Source organism: Ovis canadensis, chromosome 2 (genome assembly GCF_042477335.2).
Source record: "Ovis canadensis isolate MfBH-ARS-UI-01 breed Bighorn chromosome 2, ARS-UI_OviCan_v2, whole genome shotgun sequence".
Classification (NCBI taxonomy): Eukaryota; Metazoa; Chordata; class Mammalia; order Artiodactyla; family Bovidae; genus Ovis; species Ovis canadensis.
In genome coordinates this window covers 156,093,137-156,109,333 of record NC_091246.1, presented here as the reverse complement: position 1 = coordinate 156,109,333, position 16,197 = coordinate 156,093,137, and the positions used below count along the sequence as shown (strand labels likewise).

The following is a 16,197-nucleotide window of genomic DNA, read 5'->3' as shown; positions in this document are numbered from 1 at the left end:
CCTCCCTCCTCCCAAGATACAAGCATGACGTTGGCACTCCGTGTGTGTGTGTGCAGACAACACAGGGCCACCCGTGTGTGTGTGCGTGCGTGCAGACAACACAGGGCCAGCCTGGAGCGGAGGGAGGAGGCTGCAGGGACACGGCCCCGGGGACGTCCGAGGCAATCACCGGTCCCTGAACCTCCCTAATTCGAGTTCGGGAAAGAAAAAGACACAGCAGGCGAGATGCCCTTTACACCTCCCATCTGCTTTAGCTCATTCTTGCCCTAGAAAGTGAGTGTGTGTGGTTAAGTGAGGCAGAGAAAATTCAAGAAAGCCACACAAGTCACCCTAAAGCATCCACCAAAACTTCAGCTTGGTTAATTGCTCCCAGATGTCCTCCTCGGCTGTTTTCAACAAGCAGCAAGGAGGGAAGGCCAGGCCACTTCACTGATTTTTAGAGGCTGAAAAAAAAATATAATCACCCATTTTGATCCAATCCTGGAAGGGCCCAAACGCAGTCGCGGGGACTAGGCCCCCTGAGCGAAGCTGGGGTCCCTGCAGAAAGTTCGCGCGCCGCGTCCCACTGGTTCCGGGAGCCGCCGCAGCCCGGGGCGGGAAGGGACGCGGGAGGCGCGGCCCGGGCGGGCGCGCGAGAGGAAGGTGCCTTCGGGAACACGCGCAAGGGCGGGGATTCACGCTGCCAATGAGGTCCTGGTGTGGGCTGTGCGAGGCGGGGGGACGGGCCGGAGCGCAGCCTTAGCAGTGGCTGCTGCAGGAGCAGCGGCCGCCTTGGGAGCCGGAGGAGAGGCAGCCGCGGAGCGCTGAGCTGGCCGCGCCCCGAGGCCCGGCCCTGGGGGTGGGTAACCGCGCCAAGGAGCTGGAAACTTTCCCGCAGGTAACTCCCGCCGCCCTGGCGCCGCCGCCGGCCTCCGCGAGTCCCGAGCCGCGCCAGCTGCTGCGGTGCGGAGGGGAGCAGGGGTCTGGGGAGAGGAGAGGGTGATGGGGAGAGTGGAAAGGCATGTGGGAAAGTTTCTGGAGCTTCCCTGCCCCCCTTCGTTGGGCACACCCGGGAGCTTTCCGGAGATAGGCACGGACATGTTGTGCGCTCCGGGCCTTGGTCCTGGCGGCTCCGGAGGGTCGGTGCCTTCCCTTCGCCTACCCTCCGCGCCGGACCAATCTGGCCCCGGGCAGAGCTGAGGTTCGGGGGCACCGGGATCTTGCGGCCGCACGCTTGAGTTTCGGGACCACCCCGCCCGGCGCGCCTCCGCGCTCCCCTTTCCCCTCCTCTGTGGCATTCGGGCTTGGCAAGGGCCTGGGCTGCGCCTGGTACCTGGGGCGGGGGAGGCGGGAGAGAGACGCGCCTGGCACGGCGGGGTCCACAGTGCCCCCGAAGTGTAGAAGAGCGCGGGTCGCGAAGTTGGCCGGTTGAACTTAAGCCTCGGGGGGAGTATAGTGCCCCACTCTGGGTCTAAAGTATTGTTCGCTTCCGAGAACACTGCGATGAGTATATCCACGTTCTTTTGGGGGTGGGGTGAGGGGGGTGAGCAAGGATTAGACATTGAGGGAGAGTTCGAGATCAGGATTGTGTTCTTGGAGAATGAAGGTGCTCACTTCTTTTGGGGGACTTATGTCAGGGCGCACGTTCTTTCTGGGGGACTTTGGGGGTGCGGGGACGCTGCTCTGGGGGTGTGAGGGGCTCCCGGCTTTGGCGCGGCAGCTTTCCGGAACGGCTGGCGAGGAAGGAAGCCCCATGGCATAATGCGCCTTGTTTGCAGACAGAAACGTCTCTGAACCGGCGTTTTCAAAACTTAGTTCACTTATTGTGTAAGGCTCCAGGAGGAAATGCGGCGGTGGTCAGGTAGAATCCCGGCGCCGCGGCCAGGGTTTCAGAGGACAACGGGCTCGGCGACAGTCTTCCCCTCCCAGCCCTCTTCGGCCCACTGCTGACAGCCCCAGATCCCCGTGCCTCGAAGGATGGGACTCGTCTAGGGAGCTCTGTTCCCTGCAGTGGAGTGGACTCCTGGAGGTTAGGAGGGTACCTTCATCTTGAACTTGACCCCAGGAGCATCGCCGTCTGGGCGAGATACAAGGAAAAAGGAAGCTGAATTTTCCCGTGGGATGGGCCTCAAACTCTGGCAAGGAAAGGAAGAGCTTGGTTTAGAATCTTTGAGGACTGGGCTTAGGACTGCTGAGGTCATTAACTCCAAATGCCAGGCCATCAGACTGCAGAAGTTAATGTGTTTGGAGGGGGTGGGGATGGGAGAAGAAAGGAGACACCTGGTTAGTTGGTGCGGAGTTGGTATTTCTCTGTAGTGGAAATGAAGGGAGTCTGCCTCTCTGCTTTCACCAGAGCCGCTACTCACTCACTCTTTTTTTTTCCTTTCCTGGGTCTTTTTTTTCCCTTCCCTTATTCCTGCCAGCTTGGCACTCCTGGGGAGAGGCTGGGGGAGGGAGAGGAGAAGAAAGCAGTTGGGAACCTTCCCTGGCCAACTTGGAGGTATTTAAGATCTGCTGCTAGGAAGATTCCAGGATTTTAACAGCTGCTTCTTGATTGCTGGGAATGAAAGAATTTATGAGCCTCCGAGAGCTGTTCATTACAGTGGTAGTCTGAATGTTTTACTCATCTAAGCTACTTAAAGACCTCACAAGGGACCTTCCCTAGGGATGCCAGTTTCTGCAAAATTCGTGTCAGCCAGAATGCTTGGTGGGTGTCAGTGAGAACTCACTGTAAGTATATCTTGGCGGTATTAAGATGAAAAGTATGTGGGAGTAAAGGAAATATGGTATCTGACATCCTCAGGACTTCCTCCTAGGGTTGCTCCTGTTACCTGCCAAGTGAATTAGTTCCAGGCTTCCGGATTGTTGTGATTTGACAATAAGAGGTGGGAAATAGTGTCATCAATTTTAGTGGAGGCAGGAAGGTCCAGAAATAAATTTAAGGTCACTTTTCATGACCCTGTCTTTCAGCTGTGAGGCTGCAAACTTAAGTTTTGCTGGGATGTGGGAGCCATGGTTTTCCTGCTTTTTTGGTTTAGCCACCAGAATGTCTAAATTATCATAATTTATGTCCAGCGTGGAACTAAAACATAACTGACTCATAGTCAGCCTTTTTCTACTTCCCATAACAGCTTGTAGAGAAGAACATTTTGTCTCTTTAACCACACACAATTTATTTGGTGCCATAGTGGGTTTTTGATAGTGGGTGATTGAGGGCACAAATTTAAAGACAGTGGAATTTTCTCGATTAAATTGTTCATTTTTAGGCAACATCCCCTTCTGAGTTGCTGATTAATTCTTTATCTCCCAGGAACATTAAAATCAGTATCCCTGGGCTGGTAGAATTGTAATCCATATTATAACGATGCCTGCCAGCATAGCTGGACGTTTGTGTTATGTCGATGTTTCCATTAGACGTTTCTAACCCAGTTGTAAAGGTTTCTGTCTGGGTTGGGTTGCAAGTAGGCTGAGAGTCTCATAGTCAGAGAGATGGCTTTGTTTTTTCACCTTTCTGATGAAAAGTTTAACTTGTGACAGGAGTAAAGTCTACACAAGCAAAATAAAGCAGAAGAAATGTATGTGTTGCTGGGGAGGGATTTGTATTAGTTCCCAGGATAGCTTTGTTTTGAACCATCTTTTAAAATGCACATTTCAATAGTGGAAAAACTAGAACCTCTTCCTAACCCCCGACCAGTTTACAGATGTTGTCAGTATACTAGGTTTCTTTAGCCTTTCTGGGCCTTAGTTTTCTCATTATCATTCCTAAAATGAGATTATCTTTCAACCGTAAAGTTCTGTGACTGTCCAATAGTTGGAGAAATGTAGGCATTCTGGAGCTAGTGCTGTAATATTAGAGTAGTACTTTGGCATTTATAAAGGGCTTTACTTAAATATTTTTTTCTTAAACCCTCAGTTAAGTAAACTGAGGCTGGGCAAGTTAGATCAGTTTGCTTGATATCATTTGTAAACAGTGGAGGTGAGCTTGAACCTAGGTCTTTTGATTCTTTCTATTCCAACCCCCATATCTCTCCTTATTTATGAAGTCACAAGTGATTGGCTAAAACTTGGCAGACAGACTTAAGTTACAATGTGGCATTTTCTCATAATATTTCATTTATGAGTTACTTGGGTTTCAGAACCCCAGGGTTAACATCTATGCTTTGATGTCAGAGATTAAAAACAGTTCAGTAATAATGGTAATAGAACATTCTCCCCAAGAGAGTTTCAGAAATCCATAAACCTTAAACTAATCATTTGTTTATTTCCAACTTATTTTTTTATTAAGTAGACTTCAGGATCTGGTGTGATTTATAATCCCCACTAGTAACCCAGACAGCATTCTTAAGGAAATCATTTCTCAAATCTGTGCATCTTTTTAAAAATAAGTAATGAATATATCGTTTACTTTTCATCTTGGTATCTCTTAGCTGAATTACAAAGCCTGGATAAATGCCCCATTTTTGGTAAAATTGTTCTTGGGCTCTTTCTACTGCTGTCTGGATAAGTCTGATTTTGCACCACTTGCTGTGCAAAAAAGAAAAAAAATTCTTCTGTTACGCTATTGGTTTAATGGTAAAGAAGTGGTAGGCTGCAGGTGACCCATTTTCACGGACTCTAAATGTTTATACTGTGCCCTGCTTGCCTATTTAAGAGTACTGAGTGCAACTTGACACTCATTTGGAAGCTGGTATGGATTTTCTTTAAAGGATTCTAAAATAAATTATGTGCTATTACAGACTCTTTTAAGTCTGAGCAACTTGTCCTTCTTCAGCTTCTTAAACTTATTCTCAGAAGACCGTCTTATCAAAATAACTAAGCAATTAATGAGTACCTGTTGTTGTTCAGTTGCTAAGTCATGCCCCGACCCGTGGACTGCAGCATGCCATGCTTCCCTGTCCTTCACTATCTTCTGAAGTTTGCTCAAACTCATGTCCCTTGAGTCAGTGATACTGTGTAACCATCTCATCCCCTTTCTCCTCCTGCCTTCAGTCTTTCCCAGAATCAGGGTCTTTTCTAATGAGTCAGATCTTCACGTCAGGTAGCCAAAGTATTGGAGCTTCAGCATCAGTCCTTCCAATGAATATTCAGAGCTGATTTTCTTTAGGATTGACTGGTTTGATCTCCTTGAAGTCCAAGGGACTCTCAAGAGTCTTCTCCAGCATCACAGCTCTAAAGCATCAATTCTTTGGTGCTCAGCCTTCCTTGTGGTCCAGTGGCCATTCTGACTGGTGTGAGGTGATCGTAGTTTTGATTTGTGTTTCTCTAATAATGAGTGATGTTGAACATCTTTTCAGGTGTTTATTAGCTATCTGTATATGTTCTTTGGATAAGTGTTTGTTAGGTCTTCTGCCTACTTTTTGATTGGGTTGCTTGTTTTTATGGTATTGAGCTGCATGAGCTGCTTGAGTATTTTGGAGATTAATCTTTTGTTTCATTTGCTGTTATTTTCTCCCACTCTGAGGGACCTATTCCCTAGTGCCTCAGACAGTAAAGAATCTGCCTGCAATGCAGGTGATCAGGGTTTGATCCCTGGGTTGGGGATCCCTGCCATTGAGAAGAGAATGGCAACCCACTCTAGTATTTTTGCCTGGGAAATCCCATGGACAGAAGAGCCTGGTGGGCTATAGACCATGGGGTCGAAGGACACTACTGAGTGACTAACACTTTCACATCCATACATGACTACTGGAAAAACCATAGCTTTGACTGTACTGGCCTTTGGCTGACTGTAAAAAGGCTGCCATCTCCAGGTATGTGTGGAGGGAGAGAGTTATGAAGCAGTAATAAAGTTGGGAGAAGAGTTATCAGTGTGCTAGAAGGGGACAAGAGCAGCAAAGCAGAAGAATGGCTTCTGGTTTTTATTATAGGGGAATAGATTTTGAAGGATAGGAGAGGACTTTAGATAAAGAAGGCTCTCGGGAAACATCTTGTACAGCATAGAACAGGTTCTGGTTTGGGTTGGCCATGTTACTGATGGAAGTAACCCTCCTAGGATAGATGTCCTCTTTAGGGGTTCCCAAAGGTGTGTGTGATCAAGGAGAATATTTTGGAAAGAAGAGTTGTATAGGTAGAAATGTCAAGGACAAGAAAGCATTGCAAAGGGATGGCATAGTCCCTGGATTTTAGTCCCCACAGATTTCGCCACTACCATGAGGAAATTTATTAGTAGAAATCTTCCAGTCACAACTATATGTAAATGTGAACCCAAGATGTTCAGCTGTATAGCCCAGAGCCATTGGTGACTCACCACCCTCCCTTCTATACCCAGAAGAGACTTAATACCTCTGTGAGTTGGGGTTGGATTTGGGGAAGTCTCTAAGCAACACTTGGGTGTGAACTTTTCATGCATATGCTGCTGCTGCTGCTGCTGCTGCTAAGTCGCTTCAGTCGTGTCCGACTCTGTGCGACCCCATAGACGGCGGCCCACCAGGCTCCCCCGCCCCTGGGATTCTCCAGGCAAGAACACTGGAGTGGGTTGCCATTTCCTGCTCCAGTGCATGAAAGTGAAAAGTCAAAGTGAAGTCGCTTAGTTGTGTCTGACTCTTAGTGACCCCATAGACTGCAGCCCACCAGGCTCCTCCGTCTGTGGGATTTTCCAGGCAAAAGTACTGGAGTGGGTGCCATTGCCTTCTCTGTTTCATGCATATATACTCATGCAAAAGTAGGATTGTATATTACATGAACTTTTAAAGAAATATGAAAAAGATTTGACATACAAAGGTGCATATAATGTATTTGCACAGTTTAGAGTCCAGTGTATGCTTATGTGATATGCTCCCCCTGCCCCACCCCTATTATATCAATACATTCTTTGGCACAGCTTTAATGGCTGTTTTGTAAATTCATTACATACATTACTATAATTTGTTTAACCAACCCATTTTGACATTTAGGTGTTTGGGAAAAAATCTCTTAGGCTATCAGAGCCCTTTGTCTCAGGATGTGAATTACTCATCATTAAATCAAAGGACCCAATTAAAAAAAAAAGTCAGAGAGCCCAGCACATAGGGATACCTGGACGCTGGTAGCTTCAGAACCTCACATCATCAAGAAACTGACTCTGAGGACTGGGGATGGGGTGGGGGGAAGTGGGGGAGCAATGGGAAGGGATGGATTCGTACACATTGCTATATTTAAAAGGGATAACCAGCAAGGACCTACTGTAGAGTATAGGGAACTCTGCTCAATGTTTTGTGGCACCCTGGATGGGAAGGGAGTTAGGGAGAGAGTGGATTCATACATATGTATGGCTGAGTCCCTTTGCTGTCTACCTGAAACTATCACAGCATTATTAATCAGCTATAATCCCAGTATAAAATAAAAATATAAAAAAACCCAAAAAACAAAACTGAATCTTTGTTCTCAGTTCCAATTTGGGAAAACCCTGGAGAGAGCTCAGATTGGCTTGATGCCAGCCAACAGAGTTACAGTTGGCAAGTCTCGTTAGGTCCACAAGATGGGACTGTTGGGAGACAAAAGTATCCCACACAGAAGCGGGTTATTATTAATGGAAAAGGGAGTGAAAGTGGCTCAGTCCTGTCCAGCTCTGTGACCCCATGGACTGTATAGTCCATGGGATTCTCTAGGCCAGAATACGGGAGTGGGTAGCCTTTTCTAAGTTTGGGAGATCTTCCCAAACTTGGGATTGAACCCAGGTCTCCCACATTGAGGGAGCTGGGTAAACAAAAAGGGCTTATTGCCTAATGCAGGATAGGTTTCCAGAAGTGGTATTGCTGGTCATAACTCCATACCAATATGCAGAAGAATATGAACCTTTTTAATGCTCCTGTGATATATACACTATAGTCTTGGGAGTAGTAGACTTTTCCACATTCTGTGGGGATCTGAATGGCTGCACGCTCAGGCTCTTGGGTAACAGGGTATTGAATTACTGCAAAAAAAAAAAAAAAAAAAAAGAGCGTGTTGGTCATTATTCCCATGTAACCCATTATACTCCCTTCTGTCTGCCATGCTTTATTCTAAATTACTGGGGATTAGTCACATCAATTATTAATATTTATTGAGTGCTTGTTGACTCTGAGCTAGATGACTGAATTTAAAAAATTACGTGGGACTGAAACAGTGGTGTTCTTTCTTCATCCATTGTCCTACATACGCAAAGCGCTGTGGCAGAGGTAGTCTCTTGCCCATACCACAGCATTCCCCTTCCTGGTCCTCCCTTCCTTCTTGTGGCTTAAACCAGCAACCCTTTATTTGCTTGGAATTCAGAAACTGGAGCTGAGTTCTGCTGGGTGGTTTTTCTGCCTGGGTCTGGGCTCACTCAGGCTCTGGTGGTTGCATGATTCATTGCAGGGGCCACTGCTGTAATAATTTACCACGTTGCTTGATAATATAACCCTGCTTTTGGTTAGTTTTCCATTGCCCATTTCAGGGTAAGTTGGGTATATTTTCTGCCCCAGGTGGTGAATCTTGATGAAGCCAAGTCAACTTTAGTAATACTATACCTGTTGCTAGTGACTGGTTAATGAGTAAGTGTGTGACCAACTATATTTCCTACCATACTGGGAGCCCAATATTGTCAGCAAAATAGGTTGAAACTCTGAAAATCACAAAGATAAGGGGCGTAAGACCACAGTGACTTTTTTTTTTTTTTTTAGCTGCAGAATTAACCAACCCTGAAACCACTGTGACTCAGAACTTCTTATGTGGGGAATTTTTTTTTAATTATTGTTTGAAGCAGTGATTTCCCAAGTAGAGTGTGCCAGACCATCCAACATGGGAAGAAGTAAAATATTAGAAGTTTGTCTAGAAAAAAGCTTTACTAATATTTGATAGATGAGTTGACACTAGTTGGTATATCTGAGAGTCTTCTGTCACTTAGGCTATATAAGGTCACCTGAGGGCAGAGGAGGCATTTTATAACCTGCTGGAATTGACAATGGCACCCTCATTCTTATTCTTGCCTTTGGTGAACTCTATCCATGTAAATAGATTTATGGGTTATATCATCTAGTTTTAAGTAAATTGGCTCCTACAAAATAGGCAAGTGATTTAAAAAAGATTCTTACAAAGAAAGTTAAATGATATGATGTAAATCTAAAATCCATAGGAATAATAAAATGTCTTATTTGAGATTAGGCAATGACTTTTAAATCAAATTTAATGAGTTGGCACCAACATTGTGTATAGAGGTATGTTAACAAATACAAATAAACTTGGGAATGCTGTTTGAATCATTCTCATCCTTTAAAGAGTTTTTAATGGATGTTTTATCATGTACGGGCTTCCCTGGTAATTGGTAACTCTGGGGCTTCCCTTGTGGCTCAGCTGGTAAAGAATTCACGTGCAATGCGGGAGACTTAGGCTCAGTCCCTGGGTTGGGAAGGTTCCCTGGAGAAGGGAAAGGCTACCCACTCCAGTATTCTGGCCTGGAGAATTCCATGGACTGGATAGTGCATGGGGACGCAAAGAGCGTCATGACTGAGCGACTTGAAGAAGAAGTGTTGTAATTACACATAAATTATTGGGGGTGCAGGTTTACTTTTTTAATTTTTTTTTTACTGTTAGGGCTACACGATCAAAAGGTTTTGAGACCACAGTTTAAGTCACTAATTGTCCCTTATTTTCATGTACTTTTATTACTTAAAGCCAAAACCAGCACAGCTAATGTAAGGACAGGTAAGACCCCTGGCAGTTCCCATCTAGCTTTCAAGATTCTCTGTGATATGATTTCTGACTTTCTTTACCAGATCCAGTTGTCCTCTCTGTCTGCCACTGAGCCCTTGCTGGGTCCATTGCTAACCTACATCTTTTCAATTTGCCTTGGAGGACCTGTTCTCCCCTCCTCCTGCCACTGAAATTTTCATTGTCCTTAAAGGCTTAGCTCAAGTAAATAGTGCTTTCTCATTCACATTTTTCTGATTTCCCCCTTCTGCCTCTATGTGGTTCCTTCTCTTTCACCTCCCTAGCACATTGCTTGTACATTGATTATGTTTTTCTCTGTTTGCCTTTTTATTGAAAAGTCATTTGCTTGCTTGCTTTGCCTATGGGTCATAGGCTTCTTGGTGGTTGGGGTCTGGCTTGCCTTAGTCGTTTTATAAAATCCCTCCGAGAGAAAGGGAGGCAGGCAGAGAACTCACAGTTGTTAAATCCCCTTCTGTGCTGATTACGATGGGGAGGGTGTCTTTCCTCCAGCTCCCTGCAACCTTAGGAGGTAGAAAGCGCCATATACCTGTGAGGGATCTGAGAGCAGGAAGCACACACAGTCAAGACAGGAGGATCTGGGATCCAAACCACCGTCACTTTATTTCAAAACTGTCTTGTCTGCCCTCATACATGTTGCCTGTAGTTACATGTTGTCCTTCTTTCACGTGGGGACACTGGCATGAGTGATAAAGGAAAACTCCGTGGGATGTTGCTACAGAAATATTCCTGGACCACCCTGGGCAGGTATAGTGAGTTCAAAGGAGAGTCTGCTCTCCTTGTGCAATAACAGGAAAGGCCTGGAGCATTTTATGTGTGAAGATGTAAATGCCTGTGGACAGTTAGCTGTCTGCAGGTACCCCCAAGCAAAATCATGGGCAATAAAATATGTCCCTACAATAGTTTGGCCTAAGAGTCCCCGTTGAGAGACAAGTGGTGAGGGTCTCTACTCTGCTCAGCTGAATCAAATTGTTTATGCCTATATTCTCTCTGGTGAGGATAATTGAGGGTTGACAGGTTGTCAGCTTTCAAGTTGAACCATGTTAGATATATGCTATCATGATGGAAAACAGGCGTCTCTCCAGGGTTTTGAGGGTCAGATGACAGAATGTATATGAAAGGGTTTTGAATGTTGTAAATTGCCTCCTACGTGCAGAGGAGACATCGAATTTGATTCTTTCCTTGTGGTAGTGACTTCTAGCTTAGATTTCTTTGTTAGTCATTTTTGTTCTCTTTTAAGTGAGTTACCAAAGGATGTTTTTTAAAGTGTTGGGGTTCTTAAATGGAATAGGATGCAGTTTTTTTTCTAAACAAACAAACAAGCAAACTCCCCCAAACAAACTACAGATATTAGTTCACAGCTTGCTGTAAAACTTTTAGCTGTGGAGTAAGTAGAGTTTGTGGTAAAGTGAATTTATCTTGGGATTTAGTTGTTCAGATATCCATAGAATCCATTTATAAGAATGGAACCACTTCTGGTACATAAAGATGGGGGTCTTTGAGGTGAGTTCCTGGGAATCCTTAAGCACCATCAGCGGTTGAAGAGGTTTGGGGTTGTATTTTGTTTTGTGTTTTGTTTCTGGGAAGCCAGTAACTTATTTTGCGGAGTCATTGCTGAGGGTTTGGGGAGGGGCCCTTCGAAATATCTCTAGGTAGTTTTGAAAGTGAAAACTCAGTGTGGTTTGAAATTTAAGAATTTGAAATCTATTCCATTAAAGATTTCCAAGAAAGTGGATGTGAATAACTAAAATTTTGCAGTGGCTATTTTCATATTACAGAGTGTGACATAAATTAAAACATGTTAATGTAACAAGTAAGTTACCAGAGAAGGAAATGGTGATCCACACCAGTATTCTTGCCTGAGAAATCCCATGGGCAGAGGAGCCTGGTGGGCTACAGTCCATAGGGTTGCAGAGAGTCGGACATGACTTAGTGACTAAACCGCCACCACCACCATGATAATAACTTACAGACTCAAAAGACAGAAAAAGTGCTGGTTCCTACATTGCGAATAGATGCAGTTGTGAATATTTGATTATTCAGGTTCTTGAAGCATGCATGTGACTTAAGAGAACCTTAGCTTAGAGTGGTGTATCTCCATAAGGCAGCACTTCCCAAGGTGGGATCCAGAGAAACTGATTCTCAGAAAGTTAATGGATATTATGCAGGGAAACCAGGTTTATGGCAAAGTGGGAAAATCAGGGTTAATCAAAGTAAAACAGGTATTTAACTAAAGAATTTTTGACCATCCTTATTTCTAATATTCATTCTCAATCTCCTTGAAGGGAAACAGAGGATTTAGTATTTCCCAAATGCATTAAATTGTAGAAACATTTGCTAAGCATCTTTTAACCAACAGACAGTGTTGGATTGCTTAATTTGCTTAAACTGTTTTAAAGCAAATCCCAGACATTTTATAATTCACCTGACGAACTTTAGTATGCATTTCTAACTAAGGACTTAAGGACAAAAATCACCACCTCTTTATCACTTTAACTGATTTCTTACTGTTATCTGATTGTTCCCAAAATGTCATTGGTCACCATTTCTCATTTTGGGAATCAGGATTCGGTCGAGGTTTACGTACTGCACTGTGGGTTGTTGCTTTTGTCCCCGTAGCTTTTTTAAATATGGAGAAAGACTATCTGGCCACCTCCTCCCTCCCTCTCCTGATCTTCAGAAGAGAGCTTGTAGGATGTGCATATCTGGATGTGTTTCCTTGTGGTGGTGTTTACCTTGTTCCGCTGTCCCCTATATTTCCTCTAAACTAGAAGTTTTCCTTTAATCTCAAGGCAAGTTCAGATTCAGGTGAAATATTTTTTGCAAGAATATGTCCTAGACTATGCTTATGATTTGAGACTAGGCAATTTAATTTATAATTCTTAAGTTACTTTTTAAAATACTAAGTATGACTTACATTTTGTTTGGAAATTTATGAGTATATCAGGGGAGGGATGCAAGTTTGATTTATTCCAGTTGTGGTTGAAAACACGGTGGTATTCTGAGTAGCTGGCCTGGTTAAATGGGTATACATTTTTAGTGTATCTTAAGATTATAAACCATGTGACTCAGGTAAAATGGCTTGAGTGTGAAATGTTGCTGGTGGTGGAATTTTATTCAGAATGACAAGTTATCTGAGTTATAATGGTAAAACATGGTTCTATAAAGATTTATTTCTAAACACATTAATTTAGAAATATGCATTAATTCTACCTACACTCAGTAAATTTTAACAGTATTTTTCTGATAAATGCTTATGCTAATTTGAAGTACAGCCATAAATCTACATACACCCTCAGGGTGATAATTTTATATGTACATTGTCTTAGAGATTCAGACATGTAAATAAAAATTCATATTATAACTGACTTTGCTAACTTAATTTTATATTTAAGTTTTTTCCCTTGATAGCTTTCCAAGTGCTTGTTTTATGTCTGGGAAAAATTAAAGGAGCTTTGTGTGTATTAATGAGGACTAGTATGGTATATATAAAGTAGCTTTGATGGATGGATGAAAGCTATCATTGGCAAATTCCAGCATAGTCTTATGTTTAACCCCTTAGTGGGCAGCAATACTATTTCATATATTACAGTTTGCCTTTTGTGAATAATAAGGTGCCTTGAATAGAGCAGTGCTTTGTAACTAAACAACACAGCTTTTTTCTCCTCCTTAAAAAACAAAAACTAATCTGTAGGAGGATGGGGCTTTCCTGGTGGCTCAGTGGTAAAGAATCTGCCTGCAATGCAGGAGACGTGGGTTTGATCCCTGGGTGGGGAAGATGCCCTGGAGTAGGAAATGACAATCCACTCCAGTATTCTTGCCTGGAAAATCCCATGGACAGAGAAGCCTGGCGACCTACAGTCCATGAGGTTGCAGAAGAGTCAGACATGACGTAGCAACTGAAGAACAACAACAAATATATAGGAGGCTGTGAAAAAAGCATGATCTTTGAAGCTAGATGAACCTTAGGTGGTTTACTGGATTGCTGTCTCTTTGTAAAATGGGATAGTAATTCCTGTGTTGTAGGGTTCATGCCAAGACTAAAGGTGAGAACCTATACAAAATAATTAGCACTGTGCTTGCCTAATAGGTGCCCAAAACAGGTCCTTTTCTTCCTTCTTCTCTTAACCCTATTTTTAAATTCAACTTTCTGGAGCAGTAAATGAATGAAAATTTTCATTTGTTCTGAGTGTTTTAGAAGTTGCTAATTTTAAAACCTTTGTTATAGAAGTCCAGATAAGAATTTGATTTCTTTCTTTTTAATTTTTATTTTTAATTGGAGGATAATTGCTTTACCCTGTTGCCTTAGTTTCTGCCATACATCAACACAGACTAGCCATAGGTATACAAGAACTTGATTTCAAGATAACTTTTATGCGTGGTTTGTCAGTCACTTGTATTAAAACACCTAGACAGATGTCTATATGAAATATTTTGAACAAACAAATGAGACATTTTTAGATGGTAATATATATAGGAGAAGGAACCAGAGAATCAAACGGATATTCTATTATTGCCATGAGGTTATTGCTAACAAACCGCCTGGTTTTAATGAAAGTCAGTATGTTAAAAAGTCCATTTATTTACTAAGTCTGTGAGACCATGAGCTACTTTGAAGACTTTCAGTTGAGTTTTGCTGGAGTGCGGTTTACAGTAATAACCTTTATCTTATTTAGATGGTGTAAGTCTGCAGTGCCACTCTCCAGTCATAGGTGTTTGTTTATGAACAGGGTTGTTGCCAACCAAGAGTGCAGGCTTCCTGCAGAGGAGAGGCATCAGTGCTACTCCAGTGGGCCCCGGATCCTCATCAGTGGGGAGGACTCTCTTTACTGGCTTGCGCCCTATTAATGACTCACGGAAAGGGAGAATTAATATGTCCATGGTGCTAGTGATAAAGAGCCCGCCTGCCGATGCAGGAGACTTAAGAGAAGCAGGTTTGATTCCTGGGTTGGGAAGATCCCTTGGAAGAGGGCATGGCAACCCACTCCAGTTTTCTTGCCTGGAAAATCCCGTGGACAGAGAAGCCTGGTGGGCTACACAGTCCATGGGGTTGCAAAGAGTCAGACACAAATGAGCGACTTAGCATGGACGCACACATGTTTTGAACAGCAGAAGTCAAGGAACAGTTTGGAGGCTACTTAAGTAGGCATATATGGGTGAAGAGAGACATGTTTTCTTCTACCAGCTGTTTCTAAGTCTTGGGGCATTTGGCTTTGTTAATGATGGAGTCTCCTGCTGCTCCCTGCCCAGGTAATACGGTACCTGTTTCCTGTGAATGACCTTGATTCCTTAAGGGTACTCAAGTCCAGCTGCTCTGGAGTATTTTTACACTTTTTTTTTTTTTCCTACCATGAAGTCACAGTTCGTTTATCCCTTCCTTTCTGAAATGTTCTGTTTAAGCAAGGACTCTTTAGACTGTCCTGCTTTACCTACCAAAGTCAAGCCAGGAGGACTCAAAAGAGCATGATTTCCCCCTCCCATCATGGAAAGTGTGAAGAGGCACCATTTCTAGAGGGCTAGTTGTAAGCTGACGGGATTTATAGACATTTGACCCTGACATGGCTTCTTTTTTTGCTTTCTTAACAGCAGTCTTAGCTGGCTCAACTGAATATAATATCCTTAAGAGTTTTAGAAGTAAAAAGTTACCATGAAGGTGCTAACTGTTTGACAAATTAGAAACTGTTTCCACTTGTCAAAGGGTGGTGGAAGCCTTACATTAATTTCCCCAAGAGTATTTATTGAGGGCTGTCACTGTGCCCTTCTGAGTTTGAGGCCCAGCTCTGTGTCTCAGTCTGAGGAGATAAGTGCTTGCAGAGTACAAGTGTGTGCAGCAGGAGAGAAGAGGAGGAAGGAAGGAAGGAGGAGGGGGAGGCAGGAGAGGTGGGGCTGGTAGCTGGCGTGGGGGTGGGCTTCAGAGAGGAGATGGAAGATACCTAGCACTTGGCCAGGTGGGAGAGAGGGTGAGGGGCTTTCTCTGACGAGAGCACGCTCAGCAGAGGCTGGGAGGCATGAAAATACAAGTCGTGTTTGGGGTGCTGTTACTAGAACAGATGGTGCCTGGCATTTGGGTGCAGTGGCAGGGAGGGGGAGAGCCAGATTGCAAAAGGTCTTGCTTGCCAGGCTAAGAAGTATAGACTTGATCCTGTAAAGCAAGTGATAGCTGTCAGAGCTTTTAAAGCAGATGATGTAATCAGAGCCCCACTTTGGAGGAAAGCTTTGGTGGCTGTGATGTGGAGGGGAGGCTGGCATGGGGACAGATGGATGGCAGTGTTCACTGCGATGAGGCTTTTGAAGTAGGTCAGGTGAGAGCTGATGTTTGAGGTCCGAGTTAGTGGGAGGAAGAGAATGAAAGTCAGTTGAACACCTTTTATCGTGGATTTAGGGTGCATTAGCTCCTATCACGTTCGCAGAAACTTTGCAGAGTGCTGATGTTCTTATCCTCATTTTGCAGAGAAGGAAATGGGCTCAGCCAAGCTTTGAATGCAAGTTGCCAGTCCTGTGTCACCAGGCTTTTATTTTTATTTATTTATGTAATTGTTTATTTTTGGCTGTGCT

General features: G+C 43.9%; 1 protein-coding gene across 7 annotated transcripts in view; it reads left to right on the top strand.

Annotated features, from left to right (window-relative positions):
• Positions 1-496: 496 nt before the first annotated feature.
• Positions 497-16,197, top strand: part of TANC1 (tetratricopeptide repeat, ankyrin repeat and coiled-coil containing 1) — a 244,374-nt gene continuing 228,673 nt past the window's right edge. For all 7 annotated transcript variants that reach the window (XM_069577403.1, XM_069577399.1, XM_069577397.1 and 4 more), the window contains exon 1: positions 497-877. The gene's annotated coding sequence lies outside the window, so the exon portion shown is untranslated. The remainder of the gene's footprint in view (positions 878-16,197) is intronic.